The sequence below is a fragment of the Pezoporus wallicus genome, unplaced genomic scaffold, assembly GCF_028554395.1.
Source record: "Pezoporus wallicus isolate ANWC-B61680 ecotype Strahan unplaced genomic scaffold, APGP_CSIRO_Pwel_v1 contig_10769, whole genome shotgun sequence".
Lineage (NCBI taxonomy): Eukaryota > Metazoa > Chordata > Aves > Psittaciformes > Psittacidae > Pezoporus > Pezoporus wallicus.
In genome coordinates this window covers 1,114,194-1,130,962 of record NW_026635715.1, presented here as the reverse complement: position 1 = coordinate 1,130,962, position 16,769 = coordinate 1,114,194, and the positions used below count along the sequence as shown (strand labels likewise).

Genomic DNA, 16,769 nt, shown 5'->3' with positions numbered 1-16,769 from the left:
CATGCTCCGGGGAGCATTGTGTCGAGGGTGTAAAATTAGCCAACAGACTAGCTTGGGTTACTTTACTGAGGACAGAAAGAGAAATTAAAGACCTGATAGTCCCATCTCTTTGCCTCTAGGTTGCCTCTTCTGTCACATGAGGTAAGAAGGACAAATCTTGATGCTTTGTTTTAAACTATTCTCCTTTTTTTTTTGAGGTAGAAAGAGAGAAAAGCATTTTCTACATCTGTGCTCCTGTGCCTTAGGGAAAACCGGAGCCAGTCCTGGCCCACACAGCAGCTGGGTGATGCTTCAACAATTCGCTTTTGTGAACACCAGCTTTTGTGAACTCAGGACTCGTGTATTCCATGCACATCCTGCTCGTTTTGGAGGATGAAGCTTTTACAACAACTCATCTGCTCACCCTGGTTACGTTTCCCATTATAACTCCCCAAAACAGCAGTCTGCAATATGAAGAAAGCTGCTGCCATCCCCTTCTGCAACCCCTTAGAGACCCCAACCAAGAGAAAAATCGCAAAGCCTAAATGGAAAATCAATGCTTTGAACTCAGGGGGTCTGGAGAAGAAACCACAGAGAGGCAGCGCTGCCTGGAAAAGCGTGTTTGAGCTGTCAAGTGCACATGGTGGCCAAATAAAAGGGTCCATTTCTATGAGTGCATTGCTGAAGCTCTTGATGATTTATTTCGAGATGCAGAGAGACAGGACAGGCACACAGTGAATTTCAAGGCAGAAAAGGGCTGTTATAAATCAGGTTGTCATTTTTCCTATCTTCTAAAAAGAATCCCAGAGAGGTTAATTTAAGCAGTGAGGTATGTTTCCCACTCTCTCAATTTTCTTCTCTCCCTCATGGCTACATGACACAAGTTATGTTACTGCTTACCTCTAAGGCAAGAGAATAGAAAAAGACTTCTGCTGGAGATCAGCCAATGCTCTATGCTGGATCACAGCAGAATAAGGAAATCGTGGAGATTTAGGTGAAGTCCAGATGTTTTTGCATCTGCTTAGGCATCTTTGGCTGGCTTTGGCATCTGGTGTGGTGTGTGCATTAAATAAAGATCAAGAAATGCCATGCTCTGAGCTCCTTAGCCTTGCAGATGTCTCAACTTGACTAGAGGCCATGTAGCACCTCAGATGTCTCTAGGTGCTCTCATGCAGGCACCCACACATGCTCAGAAATGCCCCAAGCTTTTGAGCTAGACACTTTGCTCATAACCTGATCTATGTCTTCATCCAAAGGGAAGGCATCTGCTTGAACACCACCCACTAGGCATAGACAGCCCCCAAATTCAGCACGAAGCACAAAATGCTCTCTGATAAGAGATAAGAGAGGTGCTGTAGGAGAACTGCTGATAGGCAGCCACCTCCGTACTGGATTAAGTTTTATAATGTTAACTTAGACTAGAGGTTTGATGTACCCCTCACCTCCCATCAGGAAAGATGGGAGACATCGCCTTTTGGTGGAGACTGCCGTGCAAGGTTGTGCCAGAACGTGGCCGTGACCATCTCTAGCCACTTCTGTGGGCTATATTAGGTTGTGCAATAAGAACCTCACCTGCACACCCACAAAGGAGAACAGAGAGTCCACATGAGGCGAGGAAACCAAATAAAACCCTGCCCAGATACTCCCAGGCCCATCAGCCCATCCCACATCCACCTCCACAAGCCCAGAGGAGCACAAGGCACAATGGCAGGTGGAGACCAAAATGATGGGCTCAGGAGAAGGGACTCCCTTGCCCAGCTCCTCCCAGGAGAGCTCCAAGCCCCAGGGTATGGTTGTGAAACCCATTGAGATGAGTCAACTGGAGTTCCTTTGGGACTGAGGGGGTGTCAGACACATAGGGTGCAGGGAAAGGGCATTTGGGGATTGCACAAGACTTACAATAGGACGTTTAGGGAAGGCACCACAGTTGGGAAAGGGAGGGATCAAGATGGTTTTGGGATGAGCATATGTGGTAAACTAGAGGCATAAAAGGGCCACCCCTGTGTAAGCAGTGCTGGTGAGTACACTTGTCCAGCACAGCCTGTCCTATCTTCTATTAAACTTCATTTCTAAGTGTTTTCCTGGGTGGAGACACCGTCAGCATGTCTGTGTGTATGAGGTTGGGTGCAGCAGTTGGGACTGGGAACAGGGGTCAGTGTGTGATCCCTAGCAAACACCAAGCCAGAAGAGTTGGCAAGTAGAGGAAGGTCCTGGGAGCCAGTGGGGTGCGTGTCTCTGCAGGGGAGACCACAGGAAACACTGGCTACCAGCTTCTGGAGAGGAGTATGTGTGGAGATGGTCTGTGAGTGGCTGAGGATGCATTGCTGCTCAGGACTGCACTCAACTGGAACACCTCAGCATTGGGGTTTGTGTTCTGAAGTGTGCTTTTAGAATGGCAAAACTGGGTACCTCTGTGTCACCCATTGCAACCAATAACTCTGGGAGAGTGACATAAAAATGCCTTCCTTTGGCTGTCCTTCTAGAAGATCTGAAACCATAACCTCCATAAAGCTGTATTCCACCAGCAGCCCAAAAGTGCTAAGCCTCCTTTCCCTGACTCTGCTTAGACATTTAAAAGACTAGCTTGAAAATTTGTCTTTCCTATATATTATTTTACAGTTTCAACTCAGCAGAGAAAACACCTAAGATTTTCCTTCAAGGGCTTAAATCTAAGTAATTACAGGCTACAGACACACAGTACATGCTGGCTGATAGAGCTCTCTTCACTGCCAGAAGAGCAGGTCAATTATAAGCAATGAACCCACATTACCAGGAGAGAAAGCTGGTTTGAATTCTGGTCAATTAGTGCTAAAACTGTCTTGGAAAAGAAAGGTAAATTGAGCTAATAGAGCTGTGCAGTGAGACCTGCATATCTCAGCACCGAGCACAGACAGCAAAAGCTTCATTTCTGATATGCAGAAATTAATGATGTTTTGGCATACAATCAGCTTGAAACCTGCAGGGTGAAGTCAGTGATGTTCCCATCCTCTCTCTTCTCACCTGCAACTGAGGGTCTCGATTAAAAAACCATGCTTGCTTAGGGAGGGTGCTGAAACACATAATTAACTTGAAGGATGTTCTTACTTTCCCAGACCAAGGCTCGTGACCAAGTGTAAAGAGCTGCAGTGTGTAAGGGCTTGCTGGCCTCCTGCCATTCCCATGATTGCCACAGCCAGGGAGGAAGAGGAGGAGGAGCAAGCATGAAGCAGGCTTCCTCTGGTGCTCCTTGCAGAGGGCTGGCTCTCAAATAACCCAGAGACCTGGGACCAGTAGCTTGAGTCAGGGGGGTTGTGGGAGTGTGGGAGTCCCCCCACTCCTTTGAGTGTGGATTATTGGAAGTAATACAAGCTTCAGGGAAAAGGTTAAATAGAGATCTTTAGCTTGAAAACTTGCTCTTCTACAGCTGGTAAATCTGTACATCACCTCCCAGAGGCCACATCGGCAGCAAGCGAGAGCCAGGCATCTTTGTTCACTACCGTTCGTGCAAGGCACGTAAAGGTGAATTGCCCTTTTGGGGTTTATCATCTAAGAGGTCAGCAACCAGTGGGAAGCAGCAGCACAGCCAAGCCCAGGGGGATGACAGAGAGAGGAAACCGAGTAGGCCATAGAGAAATTGAGACGTGGAGGGAAAGCAGCAAATGGAAAGCTGAGATTTACTGCCCCAGTTTGCCTCCTGCAAGGTGGCTCCAACACTCCTCATTCCCTGTCCGTGTCACAGCAAGAGCATGAGAAGCAGACACATGAAGCCTGGCTCTCAAGAGGTTATGCACCAGCAGCAGCAGCACTGAACTGTTATTTTTAGTCCTTGACTTGTTCCCGTGTACCACATATAAAGGGAACATCCTTCACAACACATAAACAGCATGGTTGAGGTGGGAAGGGACTTCATCCTTCCACTGCCAGAGTCAGGAGAGACTGGTGTGGGCCAGACCAAGGAAAGCCTGAGATCAAAACCATGCCTCTGCCTCCCCTTGGAACAAAGCTCCTCTCCTTGCACAGTGCAGGACAGGACTCAGACGGGCACAACCTCATCAAGCGTGACACATTAGTGCCCAGCAGATCATGAGCTGGCACGACAGAAACCATCAGCAGGTCACTGCGCATCACCTCACAGATTTACAGTGACACGAAGCTGATTAAGGAGGAAAAGAATCAAGGAGTCAAGCTCTGCCTGGACACAAAATGCAGACAGAGGACACCCATTTGGTTCGACAAGGTTCATCCCATTTTCCTTCCCTGTGGATTTTGCTTGGGTTAACCCTAGCACAAAGTGGGCTTTGTGAAAGCCCGGGAATGCTCTGAGGTTGCTGGCAGCCAATGTTATTGACCTGCTCACTCCTTGAGCTTTCCTTTAAAAGCTCCAAAGTGAAACAACTGCAGCTTGGACACGCAGTGACCCCCCAAGCCCCACGTGTGGCTGTTTAGAGGCAAAACACCCCAAAGCCACACAAAGCCACATCACTGGAACACTCAGCACCTTTGGTTCTCACTCTGCTAAAGGGTACGGTGACCTTAAAGTGTCACGGGTGCTCTCAGAAGTGCCTCAGCTGACCCATTGCTTATCCGAGCGGCTCCTAAATCTCCTGGTTGGAGCTGCAGGACCTTCCCATGGACCTCGCAGCTCTGCAGACATCTCCCCTGGTCACAGCACTTCAAAGGCAGGTGCAAATCGACCCAACAGTGAGCAGAAAAGGCAAACCCAAAGCTCCCTTGCTCGGCAGGCAGTGTTTGACTTGCACATGTTGCACCATTTCTTAAGCAGCCTCGCATTTTTATACCTCTCACAGAGCAGATCTGTGCCTGGTTTGATTAATAATAGACGTGTCTGTCTCTTTTTTAAATGTTATTAAGATCCACTCAAAGATTTTCCTTGGCAATGAATTCCAGGGCTTAATTATGCACTGTGTTAACAGGCTTAGTGTTTTTTAATGTAATATCTAATCTCATTAGAGGACACATGCTCTTGCATTTTCAGAGCAGGTTAAATAACAAGACCAGCATATCCTCTATACCTTTACATTATGTTTATTGTATTGATTGAATTTCTGTGCGTTGGATATATTGCCACTGGGATTCATCTTCAAAGTGAGTCACCCTTTCTGAAGGTTGCACTGATTTATAGAACCCTTTCACATCCATCTCAATTAATGCCAACGAAACTGAAAATGTCTGTTGTTCCACACTCATCTCAGTAACGCTCCCTGCATGGCTTAGGGAAAAAATGAGTTTATGCATTGACATTCTTAAAACAAATACTTCACGTTGGCTGTCGTGCTACCACAACCTGCAGATGACAAAATGCTATTGCTTCCAGATCACTGTAGTATAAACCACGCTGTCATACCAGGAGTGCCCATGTCTAATAGCTTTCAGACAAGTTTTCCCCATAGTGTGAGCTGGGTTAATACATGTACAGTTGGTTTTCCACTGCCAAAGAACAGTCACACACAGGGAGAGGTTTCATGTCAGCCTCTCTCCCATGCTGTACCACCCACAGTCTCTCATCAGCTCCCCCATCACCACAAAATGACACTGGACCTAATCCTGATGAAGATTAAATAGGTGCACAGGTTTCAGTTTCACTCTAAAATGCTACTCCTCGACTTTCCCTGTACATAACCAGGTTCATACTAACCTCTTGGGTTTAATATTCACACTGTACAGACTGTGATGCTTTCTTCTATACCCAGAGCAAATAAGAAAACGAACCTACTGACCTCACTGCTGGAAGATGCTGTTTACTCACCTATTTAATTTTGCTTCTGTGGTATAATAATGATGAGAGAAGAAATAAGAAAACCACCAATAAAAAAAAATAAGGGCATTTTGTTTCTCTATGTCAATATGAAATTGAGCTGTAAACTTGCTCTGAAAACTTGAGTATCTTTTTGAGCTTAGAAGTTACTTCATCTTCCAGGATTAAATGCCTAACTATGGTCACATGGGATTAAAGTAAATCCCAAACATTAAACACTGCTAACTATCTCCTTGTCTGTAAGAAGATGTATTTTTCTTCATATAAACAACAAAGGAATTGGAACTAAGCAAATAAGATTATAATTGCCTCTATGGCTACAGAGTAGAGCAGAAGTCTGAAATATAACTCAAGATGAGAACACATTAGATGCATCTTGTTAAAAGTAAAAGGTTTCAACAGCTGAGAGCTCCCATGTCACATATGTTAACAGCAGCGTATCGTTTTCCACTTTGTGATGCTCACTGCATGATACCCACATTAGTTTAACACACACGCTTAATGTGTCATACGGAGGAGAATCCATCACCCGTACACTTCCCTTAACAGTGATGTTGTTCACATGGACTGAAGATGACCCATTGCTCACAGATAACTTTAAAAGCTGTGGTGCTTCATTTCCTCCAGACTCAAATAGTGAAATGCATTAAAAACTTGTGTGCCAGTCCCAGGCCAAACTGTCCCAGCTCTCTGTCAACCCTCTTTGGTAGCCCATATGTCATCAAAATATATATGTAATGATACCTTTTTCTCTGAATCTGACAGTGCATAGACATTCCTCACATATTTTTAGTTACTGCATTTCTAATGGAAGAGCACAAGGATGCTCAGGGGTCTGGAGCATCTCTCTGATGAGGAGAGATTGAGGAAGCTGAGCCTCCTTAGTCTGGAGAAGAGCAGCCTGAGAGGGGATCTCATCAATGCAGATCAGTATCTCAAAGCATGGTGCCAGACTCTCTTCTGTGGTGCCCAGCAACAGGACGAGGAGCGATGGCCGTAAACTGAAACACAAGAAGTTCCACCTCAACACGAGGAAGAACTTCTTTATGTTGAGGGTCTCAGAGCACTGGCAGAGGCTGCCCGGGGGGGGGTTGTGGAGTCTCCCTCTTCAAACCCCACCATGGACACGTCCCTGTGTGACCTGCTCTGGGTGGCCCTGCCTTGGCAGTGGGGTTGGACATGATGATCTCCAGAGCTCCCTTCAACCCTGATGGCTCTGTGAGCCTCTGAGCAGGCACAAATTGTTCTGGTACAAAATCTACGTAGAGAGAATTATCTTGTGTCTAGAATCCACGACAGAGATCTGTTTTGTTACAATGCACATGGGAACACTTTGGAGAACATCATTGCAAAGCATCCGAGAGAGAACCAATCTCTCACAAAACGCGGTGCATTCAGGAGCATGCTGTGGATGAAGTGCAGTTGCTGTGCTGCTGTTGTTTGTTCAAATACATGCGAGTGTATTTAAATGACTATGGATGAAAGGCAATTAAAGATGAAGAATGACATTTGAAAAGAAGCTTGCCTTCTCTCTGTGGGTGCTGTCTGGGGCTTCTTTGAGTAGGGCTGCTTCTGTTCTTTTTGGATATATACCTAATGGAGCATAACTTCCCTAAGAAATGCTTCAACCCGAATGTTCTAAATAACTTCCATGTGAAAACTGGAGCATCCAGACACCGCTGTGTGAGCCTAATAAAAGCTGAAGGACCTTCAGATGAATAAGACAGGGTAGAAGAGTCACACACAAATGCACAGCTGAACCTGTGGGCTTGTTCTCTTCCGCAGTGAATCTCTGCAGGAAACAGAAAGCTGAGCTTTGCTAGATTAGACTCGGAGGCGCTTCGCTGGCTGAGGACCAAAACTACCATGTTTAAGAGCACTAACATGTATTTTGGGATTACTCTGTTTAGCTGCTAAGACAAGTTGCCATCACAATATCATCTGTTTAATCCCGCAGTCAGGATCTGTCCAAATAAAAGCAGCCCCTTTCCATAGCTAAATGCTGGAATTTGGGATCTCAGGGATGCCCAGCATGAAGTCCAGGCAGGACATGCAGCCAGCGAGACCTTGAACAAAATCTAATCAACTTGTAAGAGCACAGTCCTTTGGAATTGTTCTGAATTAACTCTCATTTGAACTTAAAAGTCCCTGGGACAACTTCGTACCCCAGCTTCCCAAGCAACTCCATGTAGTAGAGAGCAACATCTTGGGAAAGAGTCTAAATATAGGCCCTCTGGTTACCACAGCAAAGTACCCAAACACCCATGGAAATATTTTAGTGCAAACAGAACCTGGATTTCACTTTTTTCTACTTCATCTCCCAAACCATAACCTGCCACGGTATGTTACAGGTACATACAATTAAAGTGCAATAGCTTTTCTCTGGGCTGAGCTCCACCCATCTCTTACACCCACTTTGAACCTCATTTCAATTCAGTGGAACAGAGCTTCTTGTAACTGCGAATGAAAAAGAACATCAACAGCTTTCTAACTTTGGATCTGTGAACAAACCTCACAGCCCGGGCCCTCGCCAGGAGACTCAGACAACTGCTGGTAAGAGCTGTACTCTGCTCTTTGCAAACCTCCTTAGCCCTGGGATCTTGGTAAGCTTTGCAAATACCAAATGAGCATCTGGATTTCCCCATGAAAAAGGCAGAAAGGGAGGAGACCATATGAAGAGAAGAGAGAGGGAGAACATACAGCAGCCTTCCAGTATCTAAAGGGGCTACAAGGAGCCTGGAGAGGGGCTTTGGACAAGGGCCTGTAGGGACAGACCAAGGGGAATGGCTTTAACCTGCCAGAGGGGAGACTGAGATGAGCTCTTAGGCAGAAGCTCTTCCCTGTGAGGGTGCTGAGGCGCTGGCACAGGGTGCCCAGAGAAGCTGTGGCTGCCCCATCCCTGGCAGTGTTCAAGGCCAGGTTGGACACAGGGGCTTGGAGCAAGCTGCTCCAGTGGAAGGGGTCCCTGCCCGTGGCAGGGAGGTCAACTACATCATCTTTAAGGTCCTTTCACACCTAAGCCAGTCTGCGATTCTTTGATTCTGTGATGATCAGAGCACAATTAGTAGCCAAGGAGGATTTCTGAGGGGTGGCAGAAGGTTGATGTGTGGCTGGACCAGGCTTTCAGCTCCCTAATATCAGCAAGAGAACTTTGTCTTTTCTTGCTGTGGGCTTTTTAGCTCCTGGAGCCAATGGGATGGTGAGCAGGGCTGGAGATACATTGAAGACACAGCCTTCTTCAGACAAAGCTCATGCAGAGCTGCAACCATCAAGTTGACCGAGATCCTGGACCACTACCCACCTCCCTGCTGGAAGATGCTCTATACCCACCTACTTATTGTCATTGCAGCAGTCTATTAACACTTAGTGGTGAGAACTCAATGATCCTAATGCCAATGCCCTATGGACTACTGTCTGAAGCAGCCAACCTGCTCTTCAAAATGTGTGTTCTGGGGTATAGGAAGGTGCATGGGACAAATTCACCAAGATTAAGCTCAAAACAACACTCCAAAGGCTACAAAACTTCACCTCAGAACCTGTCAGAACTGACTTTTCAATCCTTCCTTACTTAGCCGTCACACACAGGATTAACGGCAGTCCAGTAAAAACACAGCCTTATCCTGGTAAGAAATCATCCACACATTTTAATGTGCCACCTGCATACACTGTGCAAATCTACAAGGCCCTAAATATAAACAGACAGCCCTTTCCTGGCTGTTAAAATGAACACTACCTCAGCTTGTTCTCCAAGCAAGCCCAAATTACAGCTGCTTGGAGATCAGAAACATTTCAGGGTGGGACACTTTCTGCTCCCCCCCCCCTTCGTTTTACAATGTTTGTAGCTTTATGAATAAGGCATTCATTGTGCCCAAACCCCAAAGATATCCACCTTGGAGGGAGAGCTAAAATTAGCATGAAGTATAGTCCCAACACTGTCAGGAGAAAAGACGGCTCGTGTGGGATGCTGGAGATTCGTCAGGCAAAACAACATCCCTGCAAAGGCTGGGTCGTGTGCTGCACCTCTTGTTGGAGAGCCAATGGTTTTGCACTAACCCCCCATACACACTTGTTTACCTGTCCAAAATAGTTAGCTAGTCCTGGAAAGTCTAGCAGGGTCAAGTAGTGCCAGCACATGCAAGCCTGATGCTTTTATCAGCACAGGATCATAGAATCGTAGAATCACAGAGTGGTTTGGGTTGGAAAGGACCTTAAAGCTCCTCCAGCTCCAACCCCTGCCACGGGCAGGGACCCCTTCCACTGGAGCAGCTTGCTCCAAGCCCCTGTGTCCAACCTGGCCTTGAACACTGCCAGGGATGGGGCAGCCACAGCTTCTCTGGGCACCCTGTGCCAGCGCCTCAGCACCCTCACAGGGAAGAGCTTCTGCCTAAGAGCTCATCTCAGTCTCCCCTGTTTAAGTTTGAAACTTAACAGTTCAACTTGCCCCTTTTAAACAGGGGCAAGGCAAAAGAAACCTCCTCTTCACTCCAATTTGGGAGCACATGACCAGAGGTCCCGTTTATGACCTGCTGCAAGAGAGAGGGATGGGTCAGTCAGCTTGCATGCAAAAATCCAGAGCAACAGGGTAAGGAAAGCAGAGCCTCCCCTGATCACACTGGCTGGAGTGAAACCAGGTATATACATGTGTGTACATATGTACATACACACATATATGTACACATATATCTATATATAACCTGAGCATGCCCTTGGTACCGCACCAGCGAAGGGCACGACGGCAGTCATGCTGGCAGGCAGCATGTGTGGCACACAGCCCTCCTTTCCCTTCCCAACCTTTGCTTACATTTCATCAGGTCTACTCTGATTCCAAGGTTTAATAAAATGTAATCCCAGCATGTCCTGAATTAATTAATGTGCTCCCGTTCCAAGCCACCGTGCCAGTGTCTGCAATTACACTCTTACAGAAGAGGTAGGGACCGGCTGCATCCATCCCCTAAGAGGGAGCAGCCATGGACCAGCTTCGTGAGCCAAGTCACGATGCTTCAAAGGGGTTGATTTCAAAACACTTTGATTTTGTTCCCCCGTTATCTCCCCACTAGAAAAACTCCTGCAGGTATAAACAGTCACCTCCTGAGGTCAGCCCCACTCCACTCACAGCCCTCAGCAAAGGGGTGGGAAGGAGGCACCTGCAAATCCAGGTTTTATTCATCAAAGTCCATGGTACCCGGTATCATCCAGTCCATATGCTCCAACTACAGCTATTTTGCCCACTTCCCTATGCTTCCCTCCTCAAATCATCACTCCCTGAGAGAAAAAAAAACCACACAAACCTGGGATTTTTTTCACCTGGAACAAGCTGTGGGAATTCAGGTCAAAAGGGGGTACTTTGACAGGACAGCAGCATTATTCCCTCTGCTGATCTTCCCTCATGTATGATTTCCACCAAACACAGATACACCATAGGGCACCCTCAAAGTGCAACACAGTCCTCCCAGCATTTTTAGCTCTCTCTGCTCATCTTCTTCCCTGCCACAGCTCAGGGAAGAGCAATCTCAGGTGCTCAGCAGCCACAGTGACGAGCGCAGCATAAATAAACAGACATGGACCACAGAACAGGAGCTATATCCCACCACGTCGTGGTCTGTATTGCACCATTTCCATGCAGTCTAATTAATTCTGATCTCGGAAGAGTCTCATCAGCTTTGTCTGCTGCCAGCGTGCTGGGCTGGGACCCTGATGAAGTGCAATTGTTTACAAACACGTTAAAGCCTATTTCAACCCCATTGTTTCTCCCCCCAGCTGCCCAAGTAGTTTTTACTCAGCTCCTGGACTTGTACCAAAACTAAAAATGACAGATTGCCAAAAAGGACAGAGACGGAGGGTGGAGGGAGGGAGGGATGCGAAGCGGCTAGACAACACAGCACATGAATTTATTATCCTGCTGCTTCTGGGAACGGAAGTCAGAAGCAGGACCAGGCTGAAGGAACACATTGCAAGAAACCATGGAATCCCAGCCTGGTTTGGGTTGGAAGGAGCCTTAAAGCTCATCCTGCTCCAACCCCCTGCCACGGGCAGGGACACCTTCCACTAGAGCAGCTTGCTCCAAGCCCTGTCCAACCTGGAAACACTTGTGAAATTAAAGGTCAGTGAGATAATGAGCTCTGACTGCAGCCAAGCAAGTAGTATTTGCTGATGGAGCCGGCTCTGAGCTCCTACTGGAGTGCCGCTACCTGCTGCTCCCAGGGTGCAAGACTTGTCCCCTTCAATTAACACTGGCAGATGAGACAAAAGGCCTGGCTGTGGCACAGCGGGGCAGCGGCTGCCACTCTCTGGGATGCTCTGCTTTCGTGTTATTTCCAAGCCAACAGCTTCTCCCTGAGAAAAGGGCTGTGGCTTCTGCATGGGCAGCATCACTGCCTCCCCCAGCTCCTTCGCATCCCCAGGGAACGCTGCTCTGCTGCCCATCCTACACCAGTGCATTGTAACTCTGAAAATAACCCGTGTCTGCTGATCTGCAGCGTGCCCCTGGCACTGTGAACCTGCCTGCAGACGCAGTGCCATGGGACGTGCATCCCTACGCATAAAGATGCATGCTCCAAAGCAGGGAGCTGACAAACCCATTTTTCACACAAGGACTGTGTTCATCTGCCTCATATCAGCCGGGTGACTCCCAGCCCTTAAAATCCACCCAACACAGGTGACGGACCCTGAGCTGAGTCTCTACAACATGCTGGTGGTCAGTGTGCATGCCCAGCAGCTCAGCACCTTCTCCTGAAGGGTTCTCCAAGAGCTCTATGAACAATATTGTATTTCAACAGGCTTCACCAAAACTGGGCAAGCAGCATCCCTGAGGAAGGTGAACCTTCATCAGCGAATGAAGAGACTTCATGAAGGTTGCAAGGGTGAGCAGGGACAATGGGATTTGGGTACTTGCTGGTTATGTTGCTCAGCTACAAGGGGAGGAACCCAACAGTTGCTTCTGTCTCTGTTTCATATTAGGCAGCTAATGGGTAAAGACCCAGAAAGAAAACCACGCAGCAGGAGGGGAGATCTGCACCTTGACTGCTTTCAGAACATTAGAGCAAGCACCAGTACAGGAACACAGGCTACTCTGGATGGGCAGCTACAACAAAACCACCAGCATGGTGTAAGCAGAAATAAACTAACCCCCACCCAGATCAGTCCTCACCCCTCAAAACATCATTTTAAATGCTCAGTCACTGTATGTCTGCTCTAGGAGTTGCAAACCCCTGTGGCCACATCACTTTGGAGGAGCACAAAACCTGCAGAGCCCCCATCAGAAAGCAAACGTCCCATCAGAGCATCAGGCAGCATGGACACGGGTTTGAGCCCCAAAACACCAGGGCCACAGGCTCTGTGGTCCCCCCCTCCATGCTTCCCAAACCATCAGAGCAGGCACCGGAGCAATGGCTGAAACTCTTACCTGTGGACAAGCTGCTACAGGTTCATCTCTGATACCTCGAGGAGACTCAGGTGTTCATATGGTGACCTGGGAAATGGAGCCTAGGGAAGAAAACACGAGACCTTAATGTAATGAGGCAGTTTGAAATGTGTGCCGTTTGTACCACAGACACATCTCCAACTGGGGTAGCAACTCAGGCATTTCTCTACTTGCTCCCATTGAGACAATAAGGCTTTTCTTTACTTGCCCTTTTACTCCTTATCTGCAATCCATCCTGCTTCTGTTTTGGCCTAAACTCTTGGCATTTTCTCTATGCTGTCTTCTTCTCACGTGGGACCCGGACACGAGAGCAAATGCTTTTTAAGAATGTCAATGCAGGGATTTTTTTTTTCATATGTGAAATGATCATTTCCAGCTGCACAAGACAAGGCACAGGATGCTGCCCGGTGATGGACTTTCTAGTTCTCCTCAAATCACACCCCGAATGCAAGCTGGACCCTGTCCTGACTACTTCAGAGCTGGAAAATGAACGTGAGCATTGCCCCAGCCTGCAGCAGGGCGAGCTGCTCTGAGAACAGCCTGGGACTGAGCCTTCACTGCCAGCCCTGGCGCTGGTGGGGCTCAGCCTTAATAGGAAATTAAAAATCACAATGGGTTTTGGGAGGGTACCCAGGAAAAATAACGTTCAAAAGGCTGAGAGTGGCTTAAAGAGGAGCTGAAGAACAAAGTTTGCCATAATGCATCCTGGATGCAGGACAAAAGGAGGCATGAGGAAGCTGCTGTTGGGCACCTCTAACAGAAGTGCCTTCAGCCCCAGGGGCAGTGGCCCCATGCGTGGGGATGGCTGCAACCATTAGTTCTCATCAAATCAGACAAGAAAGTGAGTTGGAACTAGGGGGGCTTGGAACTGGATGATCTTAAGGTCCTTTCCATCCCTAACCATTCTATGATTCTATGACTGATGAGCCCCATTTCACCCACGTGGAAACCAGGGCAGGGAGGGCTGCAGCTTCCCAGTCATGGCCAGGCAGGGTTACCCTGACACCAATGCAGAGCCCACACAGCTCCTATGCCCTCAGCATGTCCTCACCACACTTCTTCCAACCCCTTCACATCCACCCATCCAGTTGCTCTTATAGTCATTTTAAATGCATTTTCCTCGTTAGGCAGGAGGAAATAACTACAGGCAGGTCAGACTCTAAGGATTTAATGGAACTAACACTGTTAGACCATCCAGCAATTCTTCATAACATCTTCCCCACCATGCCTTTTGCTGCCAGCAATTAGATTAGGTAATGTTAAACCCGTATCCTCATTAGTGGCTGCTTCTGAAAGTGTGTTGGCACATGCATGCAGAGCTAGTATGAAGTGACAGAAAACTCCCTACAAGGTTATTGCAAAAGCACATATGTGAACATGCCTATATATGTTAACATATATTAATACTATATTAATATAAATATGTAATATAATGTAATAATATTTAATATAATAGTGATATAATATAGATATGTAATATAATATGTGTAATATAAACATATATATATATTTACTTGCATTTACATACAAGTAAATGCAATAGCAGGACAGGGCTGAATATGAATATCGAGAATACTTGCAATCATTGGGAACAAAAAGCTTATAAAACACCCTGCTCAATAGTTCCAGCCCCCCCAAAAACCTACATTTATACGTTAACCTTGCAACTGTATTACAACAGAATGGTGTTTTCATTTAACAAGGGTGAAAGTCAAAAAGCGCTACAAAATCGGGTTAACAACCCATAGAGGTTGTGGGTAAATGTTGGTTTTAGCATCAGAACACAGCACCATGGACACGGCTCAATTAATGCCTGAAGCACGTGTGATAAACAAACATCCCATTCGCTGCTGGATTCTGTTAAGGGACTTTGCTGTCCCTTTCTCAAACATGAATTTACTGAAGGGTTTGCAGAGCTCCATAAAGTCCCAGCTCAGATCTCCCTCGTGTGTCCCACCCGCTGCTTGCAGAGAGCCAGCAGCGTTCATAAAACACCGGAAAACACTCACTGCCCTCTCACTGAACACGTACAAAACCCCGTGTGTAAATACAAAGAGCACTCGCTCAGTGATATCACAGAACCCCCTATTCCTGCCAGCTTCCAGAAGGGAAACAAGGGGATATCTATACCTGCCTCTCTGCTACGGCCGGGCACTGCTGCCATGTGTGCGTGTGAAAATCTGCCAAGCTCTGCCTGATCCAGACAGATCCCACCCTGTGGTACTTCTACACAGCCCTCAGCCCATGTTTGTGCTCATTTCTGTCCTTCTGTCCCTTTTCTTTCCTTTGAGTAGCAGTGTCCAAGAAAGGGGGGCAGAGGGTGACCCCGATCATCATCCAAGGGGAGGCAGGTCCATCCCTCCATTCCCCTTGCTTGGCACCATGCCTCTCTCGCCTTCCCCAAAGGGCAGGAATTATACAGCAGGCTGCCAAAGAGGTGGAGCAAGAGAGGATCAAGTGCTGGTCCCAGTTTGGAAGCGCACGAGCTGCCTGTGCTCTGCCATAGCAGACTGTAACTGGCTGCGGCTGCCGAGCTGCGGTCCCCGGTGCCCTGGCTCCATCCTTCTGGTCACCGATGCACATAACGATGTGCCTGCGAGCGCACGTGCGGGCTCCTGCAGGCTCTGCTTAGGGATCGCATGTAAAACCTGGCTGCAGCACAGCGTTGCTCTATTTTACCTTCTTTACTGCTTGAAAAACATTTGGCCGTTGCTGGAGTGAGCCGGGCTAGACGCATACATTACAGCACTCTCCAGAAATAGCACATGCTGCCTTGTACAGTTTTGCAGCTAAAATGCTTCCTTTCAGCTCAAGCAGCCTGTCCCTGTCCATGGAGCAGCTCTGAAGAAGGCAAACGAGGGCTCCAGAGCCTGTAGCTTGGGATGAATCATTGCACGAAGGTTTCCTGACTTTGAATGCAGGTGAACTAAGTGCAAGAGGCTTTGATTTCCTCTCCCTCACTGCCAGCTCCTGTGTATCTTATGCAAAGTGTTTAATGAGCTAATGAAGAAGCTGTACGTCAGAGCTGAGTTTAGCTTTGACCCTGCAAAGGGAGCTGTCTTTGAGGACGAGCTTCCCACTAGCACTGCTGTACCAGTGCACCACTGATGGAAGGTCAGTCTGCAGGACAAACACAGGTCAAGGCTTCTCTTGAAGCCATCACTCTTAGCAAAATATGATGGTTTCTGGTGATACAAGCCATCCTCAAGCCACAAAATAAGTGTCATTTGCAGTCTGAATCGGATTTAGGCTGCTGATCTCTGAAAAGGTCTTTATTTTCTCAGGTAGGTTCTGAGGTACCCAGTCAGGCATGACAGGTTTCGGCACAGGTTGGAAAATTAAACCAATTCCTGGAATAATGCAAGTTTATATCAAATTCTGACCCTTTCGGGACCCCATCTCTGAATATAGGCAAAGCACCCCCACAGTTGTTCAGACATTGCTTGGCACAGTCTGTAATCATCACCTCGGGTGTTAACTGGAGACCACCATCACCAACAAAACATGACCATGAAACACCTATTAGCGTCCCAGTCCATGCCTGCAGACAGCGTTTTGCAACATAAACCCACTGAAAGTGCTGAAATCATTGAAGAGCCATCATACACATTGAAA

At 47.4% G+C, this 16,769-nt stretch overlaps 1 protein-coding gene across 6 annotated transcripts in view; it reads right to left on the bottom strand.

The window, feature by feature from the left end:
* HIVEP3 (HIVEP zinc finger 3) overlaps positions 1 to 16,769 on the bottom strand; it is a 243,092-nt gene that overhangs the window by 114,629 nt on the left and 111,694 nt on the right. For all 6 annotated transcript variants that reach the window (XM_057397884.1, XM_057397885.1, XM_057397883.1 and 3 more), the window contains one exon: positions 13,137 to 13,216. The gene's annotated coding sequence lies outside the window, so the exon portion shown is untranslated. The remainder of the gene's footprint in view (positions 1 to 13,136; positions 13,217 to 16,769) is intronic.